Source organism: Mustela nivalis (genome assembly GCF_964662115.1).
Source record: "Mustela nivalis genome assembly, chromosome: 18".
Lineage (NCBI taxonomy): Eukaryota > Metazoa > Chordata > Mammalia > Carnivora > Mustelidae > Mustela > Mustela nivalis.
In genome coordinates this window covers 51,484,734-51,504,980 of record NC_139037.1, presented here as the reverse complement: position 1 = coordinate 51,504,980, position 20,247 = coordinate 51,484,734, and the positions used below count along the sequence as shown (strand labels likewise).

At 42.7% G+C, this 20,247-nt stretch overlaps 2 protein-coding genes across 17 annotated transcripts in view; one reads left to right on the top strand and one right to left on the bottom strand.

Annotated features, from left to right (window-relative positions):
• The window catches only part of LOC309852752 (uncharacterized protein), a 642,676-nt gene that overhangs the window by 416,013 nt on the left and 206,416 nt on the right, over positions 1-20,247 (top strand). The window lies entirely within an intron of this gene.
• Positions 1-20,247, bottom strand: part of LOC309852777 (KRAB domain-containing protein 5-like) — a gene marked incomplete at its 3' end in the record, with an annotated part of 579,551 nt that overhangs the window by 439,148 nt on the left and 120,156 nt on the right. The gene's annotated exons all lie outside the window — the stretch shown is intronic.

Here is a 20,247-nt window from a genome sequence, read left to right as displayed (position 1 = left end):
AAAACTGAAATAAGAAGAAACAGAAAACCTGAACAGACCCAAAACAGCAAATGAATTGAAGCAGTAAGCAACAATCTCCCAACAAACAAGAATCCAGGGCTGGATGGCCTCATGGTGGAATTCTACTAAACATTTCAAGAAGAAATAGTGTCTATTATTCTCAAGTTGTTTCAAAAAATAGAAATAGGGGGTCCCTGGGTGGCTCCGTGGGTTAAGGCCCTGCCTTTGGTGCAGGTCATGATTTCAGGGTCCTGGGATCAAGGCCCGCATCAGGATCTCTGCTCAGCAGGGAGCCTGCTTCCCCCTCTCTCTGCCTGCCTATCTGCCTATTTGTGATATCTCTCTCTCTCTGTCAAATAAATTAAATAATTAAACAACAAAAAAAATAGAAATGGAAGGAAAACTTCCAAACCCATTCTATGAGGCCAGCACTACCTTGATCCCCAAATCAGGTAAAGACCCCTCTAAAAAGGATAATTACAGGCCAATATCCCTGATGAACATGGATGCAAAAATTCTCACCAAAATACTAGTATATAGACTCCAACAGTATAATAAAAGGATTATCAACCACAACCAAGTGGAAAATATTCCTGGACTACAATGATGGTTCAACATCAACAAATCAATCATGATAAACTACATTAATAAAAGAAAGGACAAGAACCACATGATTCTCTCAATAGATGTAGAAAAAACTATGGACAAAATACAGCACCTTTCCTGAGAAAAACTCTCTGCAGTGTAGGGATAAAAGAAACATCCTTCAATATCATAAAAGCCATATATGAAAAACCCACAGCAAATATCATCTTCAATGGGGAAAAACTGAGAGCTTTGTCCCCAAGGTCAGAAACACTACAGGAATGATCATTCTTACCACTATATTGTTCTATATAGTACTGGAAGTCCTAGACTCAATAATCAGACAACAAAAAAGAAAAGACATATTTTATATAGGCAAAAAAGAAGGGAAACTCTCACTCTTCTCAGATGACATCATACTTTATGTAAAAAACACAAAGACTCCAGGGCAGGCAGGACTGATACAGGAATTCAGCAGAGTTGCAGGATATAAAGTCAATGAACCTAAGTCAGCTGCATTTCTATACACTAACAATGAGGCAGGAGAGAAATCAGGGAGTCAATTCCATTTACAATTGCACCAAAAAACACAAGATACCTGGGAATAAACTTGACCATAGAGGTAAAAAAATTACACTCTGAAAACTACACATCACATATGGAAGAAATTGAGAAGCACAAAGAAATGCAAAAACATTCCGTGCTCATGGATTGGAAGTACAAATATTGTTAAAATGTCTATGCTACCCAAAGCAATATACACATTCAGGACAATCCATATCAAAATACCATTAGCATTTTTCATAGAGCTGAAACCTATGGAGTTATTCTTAGAGACTGTATTGTAAGCCCTAAGGGGTGACTGTGGAAGCAACTAAAACATCAATGGCATTCCTGTTATTGGGCTATTGAACACAATGGCCAAGTAGGAACAAGATTCCATCATCCCTTGGGCAGGGCAAAGATTAAGAGCTATGGAAGAAAATAACCCTCAACCCTCCTTCTTGTACCTGGTGATTCCTAACACAAACATCCTGCTCCTCCCTTATCTCATAACTTCCTCCCTGCCCACTTGCATAAAGGGGAGGGTGCAGGCCTGTTTCACATCTTTGTACTCCTTTCTTGTGCTTTGATACCTCTTGCCTTGCTCTTCTGATAGAAAAAAATTAATAATAGGAGTGCCTGGGTGGCTCGGTGGGTTAAAGCCCCTGCCTTCGTTTGGCTCAGGTCACGATCCCAGAGTCCTGGGATGGAGCCCCACATGGGGCTCTCTGCTCAGCAAAGAGTCTGCTTCCTCCTCCCTCTCTCACTGCCTGCCTCTCTGCCTACTTGTGGTCTCTGTAAAATAAATAAATAAATAAATAAATAAATAAATAAATAAATAAATCTTTTTTTAAAAAACTAATAATAATAAATAAAAGCTATATGCAGAATTCAGATCTGCTACTCTCCCTTGCAAAGGCAGCCCTGCATGGTGACTCAGATTGGTGTCTGAGATCTTTATTTCAGTGTTTGAAAACAGGAAAAAACAATCCTAAAATTTGTATGGGGGCAGAAAAAACCCTGAATAGACAAAGTAATGTTGAAAAAGAAAACCAAAGCTGGAGACATCACAATTCCAGACTTCATTCTCTCTTGCAAAGCTACAATCATCGAGACAGTATGGTACTAGTACAAAACAAACACATGGATCAAAACAGCAGGATAGAGAACTCAGAAATGGACTCTCAACTCTATAGCAACTGATCTTCATCAGAGCAGGAAAGAATATAAAATGGAAAAAAGATGTCTCTTCAACCAATAGCATTGGATATATTGAAGGGCTACATGTAGAAGAATGAAAGTGGACCATTTTCTTATACTTTTATACACAAAACTAAATTCAAAATGGATGAAAGACCTAAACATAAGGCAGAAATCCCTCAAAATCCTAGAGGAGAACATGGTCAGTAACCTCTTTGACCTCAGCCACCACAGCTTTTTACTAGACATATCTCCAAAAGAAAGAGAAACAAAAGCAAGAATGAACTATTGGGACTTCATCAAGATGAAAAGCTTTTGCAGAGCAAAGGAAATAGTCAACAAAACTAAAAGGCCACCTACAGAATAGGAGAAGATATTTACAAATGTCTTATCAGTTAAAGGGCTAGTATCCAAAAATCTGTAAAGAACTTCTCAAACTCAACACCCAAAAAAAAATATTCTAGTCAGAAATGGGCAGAAGACATGAACAGACATTTCTCCAAAGAAGACATACAAATGGCCATCACACACATGAAAAAAATGCATAACATCGCTCGGCATCAGGAAAATACAGATCAAAACTACAATGAGATACCATCTCACACTAGTCAGAATGGCTAAAATTAACAAGTCAGGAAACCATAGATGTTGGCGAGGATGCAGAGAAAGGGTAAGACTCCTACAGTGTTGGTGGGAATGCAAGCTGGTGCAGCCACTCTGGGAAACAGTATGGAGATTCCTCAAAAAGTTGAAAATAGAGCTACCCTATGACCCAGCAATTGTACTGCTAGGTATTTATCTAAAGGATACAAGCAGGGATTCAAAGGGGCACACACACCCCAATGTGTTTAGCAGCAATGTTCATAAGAGCCAAACTATGGAAAGAAAACAGGTGTCCCATCAGTAGATGAATGGATAAAGAATATGTGGTATATGTATAACTATGTATACATACATATTACTTGGCCAACAAAAAGAATGAAATCTTTGCATTTGCAACAATGTGGATGGAACTAGAGGGTATTATGCTAGGGAAAATAAATCATTAAGACTAATATCATATGATTTCACACATATGTGGACTTTAAGAAACAAAACAGATGAACAGAGGGGAATAGAAGGAAAAAAATAGATGAAAATAGGGAGGCAAACCAGAAAAGACTCTCATGTTTGTTGGTTTTTGTTTTCAAGATTTTATTTATTTGAGAGACAGAGAGAGAGAGAAAAAAAAAAGAGAGCATAAGCCAGGGGGAGAGGCAGAGGGAGAAGCAGACTTCCCGCCTCGGAGGGAGCCAGATGTGGGGCTTGATCCCAGGACCCTGAGATCATGTCCTGAGCCGCAGTCACACACCCTGAGCCACCCAGGTGTCCCCAGAGAAAGTAATTCTAACAGTCAGTGGAGTGAAAAGGCAACCTGAAAAATGCATGGACATTTTTTGCAGAGTCTCTAGACATAAATATTTAACATCTAGGATATAGAAAGAACTTTTGCAGTGACAACCAAACAGCAACCAGCATTATTAAGAACTGGACAAAGTTTTCAGTGGGCACAATACAAGGAAGATATACAAATGGACAAGCATACGAAAGATGCTCAAAATCACTATTCATTAGAGAAATACAAATCAAACAGTGAGTCATCACCTCACACCTGTTCAGATCCCCCTATGAAGCAAGAACAAAAAACCTACATGTGTCAGAAGGATGAGACACTGGAACCATTATGCACTGCTAGAGGAAATGCAAATGGAACAATCACTATGGAAAATGGAAAGGAGTTTCCTCAATACTTTTTAAATCATATTATCATATGACTCAGCCATCCCACTTGACAGTATATAGCCAAAAGAATTCAAAGCAGGATCTGCAAGAGATATTTGCACAAGCAGATTCACAGAAGAGTTACTCAAAAAGCCAATAAGTGACAGCAACAGAAATGTTCCTGAATACATAAAGAAAACATAGCATTTATATTTACCAGAATAATTCAGCCTTGAAAAGAAAGACACATCTTGTTGCCTTATACAATGTGGTTAAAACGGAATGGTGTTTTGTTAAGTGAAATAGAGGAGTCACAGAAACAGATACACTATGATTTCACTTAAGTAAAAGACTGATGTCACAAACAGCATGAGGAAGGAAGGAAGGAAGGAAACAAGGAAGGAGAAACAGAATGCCAGGGGATTAGAATAGAGAAAAATGTGAAAGTGGCCACTTAACAAGCATTAAGTTTCAGTTTTGCAGGACGAGAAAACTCCAGAGATTGGTTTTCCAATCATGTAAATACATTTAACAATTTAGTTAGAAATGGCTAAAATGGAAAAAAAAAATGGTTAAAATGGTAAATTTCATGGCGTATATATTTTTTAAAGATTTTATTTATTTATTTTTTAGAAAGAGAGGGAGTGTGAATGGCAGAAGAGCAGAGGGAGAGGCCCAGACAGATTCCATGCTGAGAACTCAGTGGGATGTGGGGCTCAATCCCACAAGCCTGAGATCATGACCTGAGCCCAAACCAAGAGTCAGACACTTAACCGACTAAGCCATCCAAGCATCCCTCTTGGCATATAATTTTGATGACACTTAAGAATAAATTAGAATCCCTAAAACTGATACAGAGATAGGAGATTTAAAAAATTACCTTCAATTGAAAAGGTATTTCTCTCTCAAAGAGAATATGAATTCATCCACAAATAGAGGATGACATTAATTCCATATCACAGCCCACCCAGGATCAACAGTATAAAACAACCACTGACAACTAACAAGATAAAGAAGTCTAAGTCATGAACCAACAGTGTATGGGTAATATTTATACAAATATGCACATAATTTTATTGGTAATGGACATATGGCTGATTCATATTTGAACTAAACCCTACACTGTCTTCCAAGTCCTGAGCTGAAAACAGTTATCTAAAACTATACAACACAGGGACGCCTGGGTGGCTCAGTTGGTTAAGCAACTGCCTTCGGCTTCAGGTCATGATTCCAGTGTCCTGGGATTGAGTCCCACATTGGGCTCCTTGCTCGGCAGGGAGCCTACTTCTCCCTCTGCCTCTGCCTGCCTCTTTGTCTGCCTGTGGTTGTGCATTCTCTCTCTCTCTCTCTAACAAATAAATAAATAAAATCTTTAAAAAAATAAAACTATAAAACACAGATAAAAAACAAAACACAATTCATTAATGCTGTGGAAACTATCATTAAAAATGAAGTTTTTTTATTGAGTTGTAAAACAGGAATAAGAGGGGCACCTGGGTGGCTCAGTGACTTAAGTCTCTGCCTTCGGCTCAGGTCATGATTTCAGGATCCTGGGATCGAGCCCCGCATCGGGCTCTCTGCTCAGCAGGGAGCCTGCTTCCCCCTCTCTGTCTGCCTACTTGGGATCTCTATCTCACTGTCAAATAAATAAATAAAATAAAAAAGGAAATTTTCACTGAAAAAATTCTGAAACAAATATTCCATCATAAAAGGATCCTTCCATATATTTATCATTTTAAACACTGTACACTGAGGAAAAGCACACATTTAAGGCACTAGCATGTGTTATATGGCACAAATTGCTCAGAAAATTATTTATGGTCAGTTATTAAAATGCTTTAATAAAAATTTTATGGATAAGCATTTAAATAACATTAGAGGGTTTAAAAAAAGATTTTATTTATTTATTTGACAGAGAGACACAGCGAGAGAGAGGGAACACAAGCGGGCGGGGCAGGGGAGGAAGGAGCAGGCTCCCCGCTGAGCAGAGAGCCTAATGTGGAGCTCAATCCCAGGACCCTGAGTTCATGACCTGAGCTAAAGGCAGACGATCAACGACTGAGCCACCCAGGTGCCCCACATTAGAGAATTTTTAAAGAGAGTCTCAGGGGCATCCAGTCAGTTAAGTGCCTGACTTTTGGTTTCAGTTCAGGTTGGGATCTCAGGGTCCTGAGACTGGGCCCCATGTCCAGCTCTGCACTCAGTGCACTGTCCGCTTAAGACTCTCTCTTCCCCTCCCTCTGACCTTCCACCCTACCCACCCCTGTTCTCACTCTAAAATAAATAAATACTTTTAAAAAGAGTCCCACTTCACACAGAATGCCAAGGTCGTATTCATCCTTCAGAAGCAACAACAAAAAACATCTCTGAATAGAGAAAGACCATGATTGTTGTAAAATATCCTGAATATCACTGCTATGTAAAATACACATTTGGGCATTAATTATACTGCAATTCAGTTACATTTTGAGAACATTATTTCCAAGTAGTACTTCCCAAATCCCATTTTAAGGTGTGGTCTCCTGCTTGACCTTCGCACCTCACCTGTGTCACCTGCTTTACTACTCTTCCCACCCACTGGAATGTAAGACACTTTCTCTCCAGACCCCAGGGCTCCTTGACTCCAGGATCTGGCTCAGATAGAGTAAGACTCATTTATTTTAAAAATAGGAATATGCATTTTGTTGGATTAATTTTCTTTTTAAAAGATTTTTATTTATTATATTTGACACAGAGAGAGAGATCACAAGTAGGCAGAGAAGCAGGCAGAGAGAGTGCGGGGGAGGGAGCAGGCTCCCTGCTTAGTAGAGAGCCTGATGCAGGGCTTGATCCCAGGACCCTGAGATCATGACCTGAGCTGAAGGCAAAGGTCTTATCCTACTGAACCAACCCAGTTGAACTAATTTTCAACCGAGCATTATCCTCAGTAGAGAAGAGAGGACATTATAGAATTCTAGAAAACGGTTTTCCAAAATACTCTTATTTGGCAAGTTAGAAGGGAATGATTTTATGACAATTATAGGTGCTACTAGACTATGAAGAATGGCAACAACAATCCTTTTTAAACACTTACTAGTCACTAGAGAGCATTATAACATCTGTATAAGTTAATACAAACAAAAACACGCACTGAAATAACTTATGAGACAAAACATATTTTTTCTTTTAAGAGAGTACTTTGCCAAACATCCAGTAAATGCAAGAAACTAGGTTTGTTTGTTTGTTTTTTTTTAAAGATTTTATTTATTTGACAGAGATAGAGAGATCACAAGTAGGCAGAGATGCAGACAGAGAGAGGGAGAAGCAGGCTTCCTGCTGACCAGAGACCTGATGCGGGGCTCAATCTCAGGACCCTGGGATCATGACCTGAGCCGAAGGCAGAGCCTTAACCCACTGAGCCACCCAGGCCCCCCTCAAATAAATAGAATCTTAAAAAAAAAAAAAAAGAAAAAGCCCTTGACACTTCCAATTTTGTACCATCAAATTATTATTCTTGCTGATTTAAGAACATGAAGTAAATATGGATCCCAGGGCTTACTTTCAGAGATACTGTAAAAGAAAAGTTACTACAGTGATCCGATTTGGAAATCAGGAGGGACCAGAAAGTCAGGATGTGAAGGAGGGAATGAGGCACTTTTCCCTCAGGACCAGTAGTCCAGGATTATTTTGTTTCTTAGATTTTCTTGAAAAGAATTCACATTTTCTCAAATATGCAGTAGAAATATAGATTTTCCTCTGCATAGCATTGATGTGCTTTGGTCTTGAATATAGAATAATGAGTTTAAATTTTTTTTTTTTAAAGATTAGAGATCTGGACTGCATTGGCCTGAAGAGTATAAGTGCCCAACCTGTACAATGTTTATTATTTAAAATGCATTCAAGGGAAGTTGCTAGGAAATGCGGACATACTATATATACAAATTGTTAGTTTAATATAACCCATTATAGAGAGCACCAGAAGTAATGCATTTAAAGCAAGGAACTTTTTAAGATTCTGATACTTTTACATTTGTTCTGATACTGAAAAGGAAAATTACTCAGAGCAGGTTCACCCAGAGTAGCCCTAGGCCAGCAGACGCCAGTAGATAGATCAAGAGATAACCAGAAGCCCACTAAGGAGTGAAAGATAACCCGTTATTTCTGCTTCTGTAAACAGACTTCCCAACACAAGCTCCCTGCACTGCCCCAACAGCCTAAACCAGCCCTCCTCTCCCCAATTTAAACCCATCTCCCAGCAGCCAGCATAGCCCTTGGAACCTGACCCCATCACCCCTCTACAAAATCCCTCTAACCCCACTATGTGGAGCCCAGAGCTTTGGGCACGAGCTCATCTGGGTCCACCAGCATAAAATCGATCTGAGTTCTCCTACTTCTCTGAGTGTCACTTGGTCTCTCCCCAGTCTGATTATTTTCTGCAACATTACGGGAGGCCCAAGCGAGATTCCAACCTTTCTGGCACCTTGAACCAGTGGCTTTGACTACACTAGAGCAGGAAGGAACTCAAGGACTGAATGAGGCAGCATGCCATCCCACAGGATTTCAGGTTCTCCTTCACCCTGGAGTTCCAACCTTCTGGGCAGTCTTGTCCCAGCTGGACTCCAAGGAGAAGAGGACCAACTCCCCTGGTAACACATCTGGCTTTGGTAAGCCACCTGGGAATATGATCTGTAGTCAGATCCTGCTCAAACTGAATGGAAGGGAAGCTTGATCACCTTCCAGAAATTTCCCAAAGGAATTCCACAGGTCAGGGACCTCCCAGCAGGGCAGGTCCTACAAGACAGGAACCTCCAGAGGGGAGGAACTATAGTAATTTTGGTGTGAATGCAGAAGTGAGTGAACGGCCTGTTTGTGTTTGTGGCTCCCCACTCTTGAGACTATGGAGTCTGAGCGGGCCTCAAACTGTTTCCAGGGTGAACTCACAGAATCTAGGGCCAGTACTTTCGGGCACCAGGCTGGGGCTTATATGGACTCACTATGGCTAAGAGGCATCCATGTCTCCTCCAGGAGAGCAGACAGGTGGGCATCTGATTGGTCTCTCCTTTGGAGGGGCACCTACCCTTTGTCTTTGAACCACCAACACAGGGAGGGAACACACAGGGTGGGTAAGAGAGCCTCTGTTCATCACGGGCAGAAACTCTTCAAAACCTATTCCTAGACTGTATGCTTAAAAATTGTAAGAAGGCGTTCTCAGGAAACTATGAGAACAAAATGTCTCCTGGAAAATTACACACATTATGTGAATTGGAATGGCCCACTTTTGGGGTTGGCTGGTGCTCTGAGGGTACCCTAGACCTACCCACTGTCCAGGCCATTTACAGAGTTGTGGTCAGTACAGCTGGACACCTTGACCCATGCCCATATATTTGATTCTTGGCTTCAGATAGCCCAAACTCTGCCCCCGTGGGTCCAATTCTGTGATAATAGGAAGAGCCAGAGTAGGATATTTGTTACCCAAGTAAAAGAGCTCAAGGGCTGTAAGAAAGCAAAGTCTGTTTATCAGGGAGACGGACAGACAGGACAATCTGTTCATGCACCCGCCATATGTCCCAAGTGCACCACCAGGGGGCAGATGATGCCCCACCTTTTGGATAGCCCTCCTCAGCCTCCTCTACAACCACGAAGCTCAGAGGGAATTCCAACCCTGCCCCAATCCTGGAGTCCCAGCCCCCAGCTTGCGAGCAGCCATCTGTGCTCATCTCAGGCTCCAGTTCCCCCATCACAGCTCTCCAGATGCTGCTCCATAAGATGAAAGGATAACAGATAGACACTGAGAACACCATCCAGCCCCAACAGTCTATTCACATCTATCAGCCCTTTGGCACCATTGACCTTCTAAATTGGAAAAATCATACACCGCCATATTCAGAGAAGCCTCGGGCCATGATTGACCTCCTGGAGTCCCTGTTCCAGACCCACCAACCCACTTGGATGATTGCCACTAGATTCTCCTGACACTCTTCAACAGAAGAATACTGACAATTCCTCACCAAGACATGTCACTGGCTCCGATGCCAGCTCCCACCTGGAACCCTAAAAGCAGAATCATGGGTGTTAGCAGCAGCACGTGACACTCAGCCCAGCTAGGATTTCCATACGGTCAAGGGACTAGTTGACCGAAGTCGATACTGTATGGCTCTTCTGCATGGACTCAGAGCAGGGGTAAAGAAGCCAACCAACATGTCAAAAACTGTGGCAGTTATCCAGAAATCAGAGGAATCACCAACTGACTTCTGGGAGAGACTATATGAGGCCTTCTGAGTGCACATCCCATGTGATCCAGAGGCCCCAGAGAACCAGCAAATGGTCAACTCAGTGTTTGTGATGCAATCATACACCAATATTTGCCAGAAACTCCAGAAACTTGAGGGCTTCGCTAGCATGAATGCTACCCAGCTGACAGAAGTAACAGATAAGGTCTTTGATAGTTGAGACCATGAGGCCAAATGAGAAGCAGACAAAAGAATGAAAACAAAGGCATCGTTGATGGTTTCAGCACTAGGAAAACTGGACCCAACTGGACAGTCAGTCCCACTACAAAAGGCGGGGGACCCAATAGGAAGGCCCCACTCTGATGAGATCAATGTGCCTATTATAAGGAGACTGGCCACTGCAAAAATGAATGCCCCCACCATAAGGAACCAACCAAAGGGCCTGACAAAATTACTTCAGAAAAAAACAAAAACAAAATGGCAGCCTGAGCCTGAAATGCAAGACCTTATCAGTCCGGCTGGGATTGAGTCAAACTAGGGAAGACCAGGCTCCCTTTCATTAGGTACCTGAGAGCCTATGGTCAAAATGAAAGTGGGGGCCCAATCGTTGACTTTCATGGTGAACACAGGTACTGAGCATTAAGTGGTTACCAGACCCATGGCTCCACTCACAGGGCATAAGGTCACAGTTGTCAGGGCAAATGGTTCCCAATCTGCCTGCCAGTTTTGTGGACCCTGAACATGCCAGCTGGGGGTATACACAGTTACTCAGGAATTCCTATACCTACCGGAAAGTCCCGTTTCCTTCCAAGGTAGAGACTTACTGACAAAGCTTGAGGCCCAGATCACCTTTATCCAAAGGGGGCCTACAAGCCTTACCTTGGGAAGGCCTAATTCCCTCATCATGGCAGTAACTGTACCCACAGAAAATGAATGGCAATTTTACTGCCAAGAAAAAGGAGACCCCACAAAGCCAACCAGTCTGCTGGATGAGATCGCTGATGTCTGGGCTGAAAAAGAACCTCCTGGCCTGACCCTTAACCATAGGCAAAAAATGAGGAGGGATTAAAAGGAGAAGTGGGCTGGTGGAAACTGCCTGACCAGAGACTTTTTGTCCCCAGTACTGTAACAGCCCCCCTAATAAAGCAACATCATGAACTAACTCACTTGGGAAAAGCAGCCCTGGAGAAACTGCTATTTCATCCCCAAACTCCCCACCCTGTGTACCCAAACAAGCACTAGGTGCAGTACATGCACACAGAACAAGGCAAATCAAGGACCTAGACCATGCCCCGGGATTCAAACAATGGGCACCATGCCTTTCGAGGATTTGGAAATAGACTTCAGAGAGGTCAAGCCATACTGAGGATATTGATACTCACTGGTCCTACTTTGCACTCACTCAGGGTGGGTTGGGGCTTAACCCACATGCACAGAGAAAGCACGAGAAGTAGTAAAAGCCTCCTGAGAGATGGCATCCCCGGGTATGGGCTTCCCCTTTCCATCAGCTCAGACAATGGACCGAGTTTCATGGCAGAGAGAGCCCAAGGCCTACTCAGTATCTTGAAAATAAAATGGAAGCTCCATACAGCATACAGACCTCAGAGCTCAGGGAAAGCAGAGCACATGAACCTGAACCTTAAAACAACTTTAACCAAAGTCTGTCAGGAAATCCCCTGGGTAGAAATGTTACCACGGGCCCTGTTCAAGGCACACTATACCCCCAAGATCCTTTGACTACTCACCCTTTGAGATCCTCTATGATAGGCCACCCCCCATAACAAGCCAGCTTAGAGATCTCAGACCAATTGGAGACTTAGAAATATCCCTACACCTCTAGGCCCTGGGAAAAACTCTATACTACATCTCCTGAGAAGCTTTAGAAAGGACTACCATCCCCATGAGTAACTGGGCTCATCCCTACCAACTGGGGGACATGATATGGGTAAAAGATCAGGAAGAAGGAGCTGCTGCACCCCACGCAGATGGGTCCCCATCTAGTAATACTGACAACTTTCACTGCTGTTAAAGTTTCAGGTATCACTCCCTGGATCCATCATTCCTGAGTAAAGAAGGCAGTGGCCCCCACAGACCCAGATGATTGGCAGACAGCCTGACTGCCAACTGACCCCCTCAACTTGAAGATCTGTAAGAAGATACAGCAGTCCACAGCCATGACTTGATACCCCACGGAAATTTGCAGATCCCCCACTTTAGGAATCCACAACCTTTCTCCAGTCACAAACCTGGAAGCCAACTGGTCAGTGCATGACAGAAGCTTGAGGAACTCAATGGGAAATATTTGGACATTAAAATCCTGGTGTCACTCAGTGCCTTAATAGTGGTACTTGTAACCCTAGTGTTCTCTGTGGGTCTAGCTGAGTCAACTCCAGGTGACTGGAATTGGACACAAAATATCACTCTATCCATACACTATATAAGTATACTGAGACTATTCAGTGGAATCTACTGCTTTTTAATAACTGCCTCCCCAGTCCCACTTTATTTATTTTTTTTAAAGATTTTATTTATTTATTTGACAGAGAGAAATCACAAGTAGTCAGAGAGGCAGGCAGAGAAAAAGAGAGGGAAGCAGGCTTCCTGCTGAGCAGAGAGCCTGATGCGGGACTCGATCCCAGGACCCTGAGATCATGACCTGAGCCGAAGGCAGTGGCTTAACCCACTGAGCCACCCAGGCGCCCCCCAGTCCCACTTTAAAATGAGTCCCCTAATGCTGGTGCTGTGGCTGTCAATTATAGAGCTAAGCTCAGATGATGACATCACTGAGGACAGTCAATGCCACTAGCTGCAGTTTCTAAGGATGCTGGGGGCACTCACAACCCACCACGTACATGCTAGGATTACCAGCAGCCCTCTTGGTCCAATGGCCTTGATGCATGTGCTACAGCACACCCAAAACTCTGTCAACATGAGGGTCTATTCTACGTGTCTGGTATCCCAATGGATTGATGACCCAACTTCTATGCAGCACTACACCCCATGACTATAGTGTAGACCTATCCTGTCTCCTCCATGGTCTCTCCCCACTCCTATCCAGAAAGTCCCTACCTGAGCTCCTACTCTTGCTCTACCTACAACCATTCCCAACCCAAAACAGGTAACACCAAGCCCATGGTCCCCCTGTTTTTGTCTAGCATGCCAAGACCATGTTGTAACCTGAGGGAGGTCACTCTTTGTCACAATAAAGCAAAGAAACTCACGACAGGAAACATTAAGTCCAGGTTAGCTACATCGGGGCTATAGGGATCCAAGATGCCCTGAGAAAAAGGGTCCCACCTGCTGGGAACCTGACCCTTATCAACCTCTACTAAGGTTTCCTCCCAATGGAGGACCTCTCACTTTAGACCCTCAAGCATGTGATGTGATAGAAGAAGTCCACCATTTACTCAACACAACCAACCCTCAGTAGGAGTTCTATCTGCTACCCAAAGTCTCCAAACCCACAGCTGCCCTTCACTTGATGGGCACATATCCACCACATCATGGTGCACTCCATAACCTGGCACCCTTTTGAAATGTGGAAGATATATTTATCAATGTTTACCAGTTAACCAGAGAGGGCCATGTCCATGGATGCTTCCTACTCTACAGGTAGATATAGTCCCCCAAAATCAATCCCTTTCCATTCCCTTGTTGGCATACGCATGCTCCAAGAGGGCCATTAAAATCATCCCACTTTTGGTTGTATTAGGCATAATGATAGCTGTGGGCATAAGGATAGGAATAATGGCCTCATCCTATTACTACAAGAAGCTGTCAGAAAATCTTGCAGAAGATATGGAGCAGGTGGCTAAGTCTATGATGACCATATAAGATCAGATTTACTCCTTAGAAGCAAGGGCACTACAGAATCAAAGGGGCTTAGACCTGCTCACTGCCAAAAAGGGGGGAACTCTGCCTCTTCCCAAATGAGAAATGTTGTTTCTACATGAACCAGTCAGGGTTAGTCAGAGACATGATCCAATGACTACAAGATCAGATTGCACACAGGAGACAAGGGGCAATTGGTATGATGTCTGGGGCTGGGCTGTGTGGCTCCTTCCCTTAGCCAGCCCTCTCTGCATGCTCCTGTTGGTACTCCTGTTCAGTCCACGTATTATTAATCTTATCACCCTATTCATCAGCTCTCAGTTGGAATCAATTAAATTGCAACTATTGGGAACTCAATACAGGTCTCTAGATCAACAAAAATCCAATGGAAATTATCGATGCCCATTCTAAGCTTAAAAAGTCATTGAAGGGGGGGGATGAAGAGGAAAATCAGCCAGAGCAGGTTCACCCAGGGTAGCCCCAGGCCAGCAGACCCCATTAGATAGAGCAAGAGATAACTAGAAGTCCCACTAAGGAGCAAGAGATAACCAGCTCTTTCTGCTTCTGTAAACAGACTTCCCACCACAAGCCCCCTCCACTGCCATAAGAGCCTACAGCAACCTCCCACTCCCCCAGTTTAAATGTACCTCCCAGCAGCTAGCATAGCCCTTGGAACCTGACTCCCTATACCCCCCCTATAAAAACTCTGTAATCCCACTAGGTAGGGCCCAGAGCTTTGAGCACTAGCTCATCTGGGTCCACCAGCATAAAATAAATTCAAGTTCTCCTACCACTCTGAATGTCTCTTGGTCTCTTGCCAATCTGATTATTTTCTGCGACAATACAGACATATCACAAATATCACCTGCCCGAGACTTTGCCCAGTTGGTCTCAACCTACAAATATATATGTAAGCAAAAATAACATTAAAAGCATTTGTTCTGTTTTAATGGTATAAAAAAATAGAATTAAACTGTAATGAACAACAACAGAAAGGTTTAAAAGGACTGTGCATATCAAAAACTTAGCTTTAAGAAAACTGTGAAGGAAAATGTGAAATGACTCCTGAGTATGGTGCTTTCATTTTGCAGTGGGAGAAGTAAGGCTTCTGGCTGGGAAGATCTCTCTTGGTAAATAACTTAGTATATGATAACAGCAGAGAAATTTCTTTCTGTGTGGTTGGAGTTTGATCATAAACTCATTTTGGTGAGGACTGGTCCTCTACTAGTTATAGTAATCTCAGGAATCTGAGAGGCTTGATGGTTTTTGTTGTTGATGAATGTGTGTGTGTGTGTGTGTGTGTGTGTGTGTGTGTGTCTTTAACAGAGAGAGACAGAGAGACAGAGAGACGGGGGGGGGGGTGTTGGGTAGGGGAAAAGGGAGAGATAAACTTAAGCAGGCTCCATGCCCAGCATGAACTCCACCAGGAGGCAATCACAAGACCCTGAGAAAACAATAAGCCACCCAAGTGTCCCTGTTTAAATTGCTGTTTAGCTAGCCAGGAGAAACTGTTTCTGATCTAGCTCCCCTCTTATAGCCCAATAGGCTGCACGTTACAAAATTAGCTGCAGTTCACTTATGACTTGACTAAAGGACGATGACTTCGTCTTGTAATACCGCATGGCCACAATATGCTTTATGGTCAAGAGAAGCACAGATTGCAGACCCAGATGCATCTGCCTCTTAGAAATTTAAAATTCTTCACAACGCAGCCCATTTAAAGGCTTCATGCATTCTGTAGAGGAGATTCTGAATAAAGTCAAAGACAAAGGACCTTAGCTCTTCTCAGTAGAACCTGGCAGAGTCACCTTCAGCACCCAGCTGCCATGGCACGGGGATGACATTCACAATACAAATAATTTAGCAGCTCCATCTGGGGAACCATAGAAAACTCAGCCACTTAGCACACTGAGTGCTCTGAATTTATGACTCTGGAGAAAACCAGCACAAAATATAATCAACCATCTCCAGTGACACCAGAAGGAGCAAGAGGACTCTAATCAGCACATTCAGTCACAGCTAACTCCCCTGAGGTAGTGCTGAGCATTTCAACCCACAAGGATGGAAAGTAACCATCACACCATGAAAGAAGTGATGGAGAACCACCTTCCAGCAATCTGGTACGACTCATGTTCTGGTTGACTCATGTTCAATACACATTGGTGACCTGTTTCCAAGTGTCTACATGAAATGAAAATGATACTAAGGATGATTTTAATGTTCAAGTGGCCTAAATGAGAAACATTGGAAATACATAATTTGTATAAGTAGGCACCTACCGTGAGAGAGACAACTATTAACCTAAACAAACTAAGTGGGACACATATTTTGACTGGGATTGAGAAGCATTAACGAACCACTGACAAGACAGCAATCACGCAGGAAACAACTAAGGAACCCTGAGAGACAGTGACAACAGCAGAGGTCAAAAATCTCAACTCCTGCAGAAGTATTTCCTACTACTCCAACTTTTTCACACACTTTTTTTTAAAGATTTTATTTATTTATTTGACAGAGAGAGAGAAAGAGAGAGCACAAGGAAGCCCAGCAGCAGGCAGAGGGAGAGAGGGAAGCAGCTCTCCACTGAGCTGACAGCCCGATGCAGGACTCGATCCCAGGACCCTAAGATCATGACCTGAGCTGAAGGCAGAGGCTTAACCTACTGAGCCACCCAGGCATCCCTCTTTATATACCTTAAATAGAATGTCAGGAAATGAGGCATTAAAATCAAATCCTCTATTAGAGAATAGGAATTCTTGTCACCTTAAAGATCCTTCTAGCTAGACTAAGAATCACAATGACATGAGCAGATTAACAAGAAAAAAATCATATTAAATCAGTGTACATATAGGAAGTCTGCAGAGACTTGGAAATTCCAGACTGTCAAGCAAGATGAGGTACAAATGTCATCCTGAACTAAGACAAACGGGTCAGGGCCTGGAGCTTCTGAGGAAAGGAAAACCCCTCACAGGGTGAAAAGAAGAGCACATATTTGGTAACTGGATATTTGTCCTACCTTACAGTTGGGTCATGGAGATAAACTTGGTCTCTGTGACTAACCCTTGTTCTGAGAAAGAGCCCCAATTTAGATTCCATTGTGTGGTTAAGGGAGCAGGGAAAGGCTTTCTTGAGGCTGCAGGTTCTCAAGTGCCTTGAACTCAAGTTACCTCCAGGACAAAGCAGCACATTCAGGCACTGGGGGGATGGACCGGCTGTCTAGAAGCCCTTCAGTTCCCTACCTGAAACTTCCTTATGAGTTTCATACATTAAAATTTCACCCGATAAATTGTTTCCTGTCACTGATCCAGCATTTTAGGCCTGACAATAAATAGGTCAGTAGAATCAAAGTCATTTCAGGAGGCAGTGATGCAGGTGTATTTTCAAAGTTAGCCCTGTGGCACAAGTAATGTAATTAATGAAATATTTACACTTAATGATTAGAGCAAATGTTAAGCCAGTTTCTTTCTTCTAAGGGTATCAGTTGACCAGACATCTGGTCAGATGTCAGACTTGAAGTATCTTGAGATAGAGGACAGGTAGTGACCAACAGACAGATCTTCCTGGTTTATAGTTCAAATGCATCTGTTAATGTTTGCAGTGGCCCATGGAGCCACAGCCCTAAGATTGTCTCTCCATGAATATAAGGGTGATTTTGTTCCATCAAGTCATTTATATTAAGTTTCCAGAGCTCCAGGGAAAAGGAGAGTTTTAGTTCTCACATAATTCCATATCAGAATGGTGGGAGAAAAATAAAAATATTAGTCTAGTGATTTGTAGCCAGACATTGGAGAACCCTAGAAGAAATCAAGATCTAGTCCATTGTATATGAAAACTATTAAAACATTTTATCCACAGGGGCACCTGGGTGGCTCAGTGGGTTAAAGCCTCTGCCTTCTGCTCAAGTCATGATCCAGGGTCCTGGGATTGAGTCTCGCATCAGGCTCTCTGCTCAGCAGTGAGCCTGCTTCCCTTCTCTCTCTGCCTACTTGTGATCTCTGACAAATAAATAAATAAAATCTTTAAAAAATATTTTATCAACTAAGATGTGTTATTAAAACACATTTTTCTCTGGGTGCCTGGGTGGCTCAGGGGGTTAAAACCTCTGCCTTTGGCTCAGGCCCTGGTCTCAGGGTCCTGGGATCAAGCCCCACATTGGGCTCTCTGTTCAGCAGGGAGCCTGCTTCCCCCTCTCTCTCTCTCTGTGCCTGCCTCTCTGCCTACTTATGATCTCTGTTTGTCAAATAAATGAAATCTTTTAAAAAAACCCACACATTTTTCTCTATAATCACCTGCATTTTTACCAGACATAGGAAAAAACACCAATTTCATCACAAAATAACTCTAGTTCAAGAAAGAAAACTCAGCCTGATTATTTACATAATTCCACCAAGAACAGAGATTTGATTTACAGACTCTTTAAAACCGGCTTTGCTGACTGTTTCATAATGAATTGCTAGACTGAACTTTTAATAGCCTCTCTATGCCAGAGGGAAGCCAATACTTGCCGCCAGACATTGCCTGTGATTCCTACAGAGGTGGGTGAACTCCTCTCTTCTTGAGGTCACCCAAATATCCCTAGGTTCCTGTACCTGTTAGGAAACAATATATTTTTTTAATTTTAAAAGATTTTATTTATTTATTTGATGGAGAGAGATATCTCAAGCATGCAGAGAGGCAGACAGACAGAGGGGAAAGAAGGCTCCCTACTGAGCAGAGCTGCCTGTGCCTTTGCAGTGACTAAAGGGAGCCCCTCCAAGTCCCTCCCCACATGGGAAAACGTTCTTCACAGACCAAAATAGGACTAGGTAAGCTCTGTGGGAGTCTTCTCCAAGGACCCTGGGAGGGGAAAGAATTGGGAAAAAGGAGAGATGGCGGCTCAGAAGGGTTCGCCAGGGCTGTCATATGGGTCTGTTTCTACTCTTATTCACATATTTTTAGATTTGATTTTATATGTATGTGAATTCATATGTTATTTGTCTTTTTTTTTTTTTTGACTTATTTCAAATAGGATAATACCTTCTGGGTCTATCCACACTGTCAGAAATGTTAAGAAACATGAAAAATGCAGAAAGAGACCCATAAAGACCATGAGTAACCTGCTGGTTACTAGAGTGGAATGGAGAAAGATGATGGGCAAAATGAGGAAATGGGAATGGGAAATACAGGCTTCCAGTCATGGAATTAACAAGTCCTGGGGGGTGAAGAGTGGCACCTGGGTGGCTCAGTGGGTTAAAGCCTCTGCCTTCCGCTTGGGTGGTGATCACAGGGTCCTGGGTTCAAGTCCCACATTGGGCTCTCTGCTCAGCAGGGAACCTGCTTCCCCCTCTCTCTCTGCCTGCCTCTCTGCCTACTTGTGATCTCTGTCAAATAAAGAAATAAAATCTTTTAAAAAAATCAAATTTTAGGGCGCCTGGGTGGCTCAGTGGGTTAAGCCGCTGCTTTCGGCTCAGGTCATGATCTCAGAGTCTTGGGATCGAGTCCCACATCGGGCTCCCTGCTCAGCAGAGAGCCTGCTTCCCTCTCTCTCTCTCTGCCTGCCTCTCCATCTACTTGTGATTTCTCTCTGTCAAATAAATTAAAAAAAAATCAAATTTTAAACATTTTTTTAAAAAGACCTCAGTCCTGAAATTTATGGAAATTACTACTCCCACATCATTCTAACAGCCCTTGAATGCTTTCAACCACTTCTAATCTGTATTTTGATGACAATAGAGTGGATTTGAAATGTATAACATAATCTATGTGTGAACTTAATGTAATTTAATTAGTAAAACATAATGGTTTTTAAACTGTTAACATGGATATGTAATGAATGACATATTATCCCAGCACCAAGGCGAACGCATCTCATTTTACTGAAGGTTGTAGGGAACTCATGGTATCTATCCCCTATTTGGTAATGGAGTGGGATAATATTCCCAAGAACCCATTTTTTCAGTGCTCTGAAAGTTTAAATGATGTGTGATTATTTTGTCCCCCTAATATTGTATCCTCTTCTTCTCTTTGTGAACGCTGCAGTATTATGACGGATATGTTGTTGTTCTGCAGGGACCCTGAACAGGCTCCAGTCCCTGTCACTAGTGCGTTCTCTAAACAACATGATGCAGAGTCACAAGTT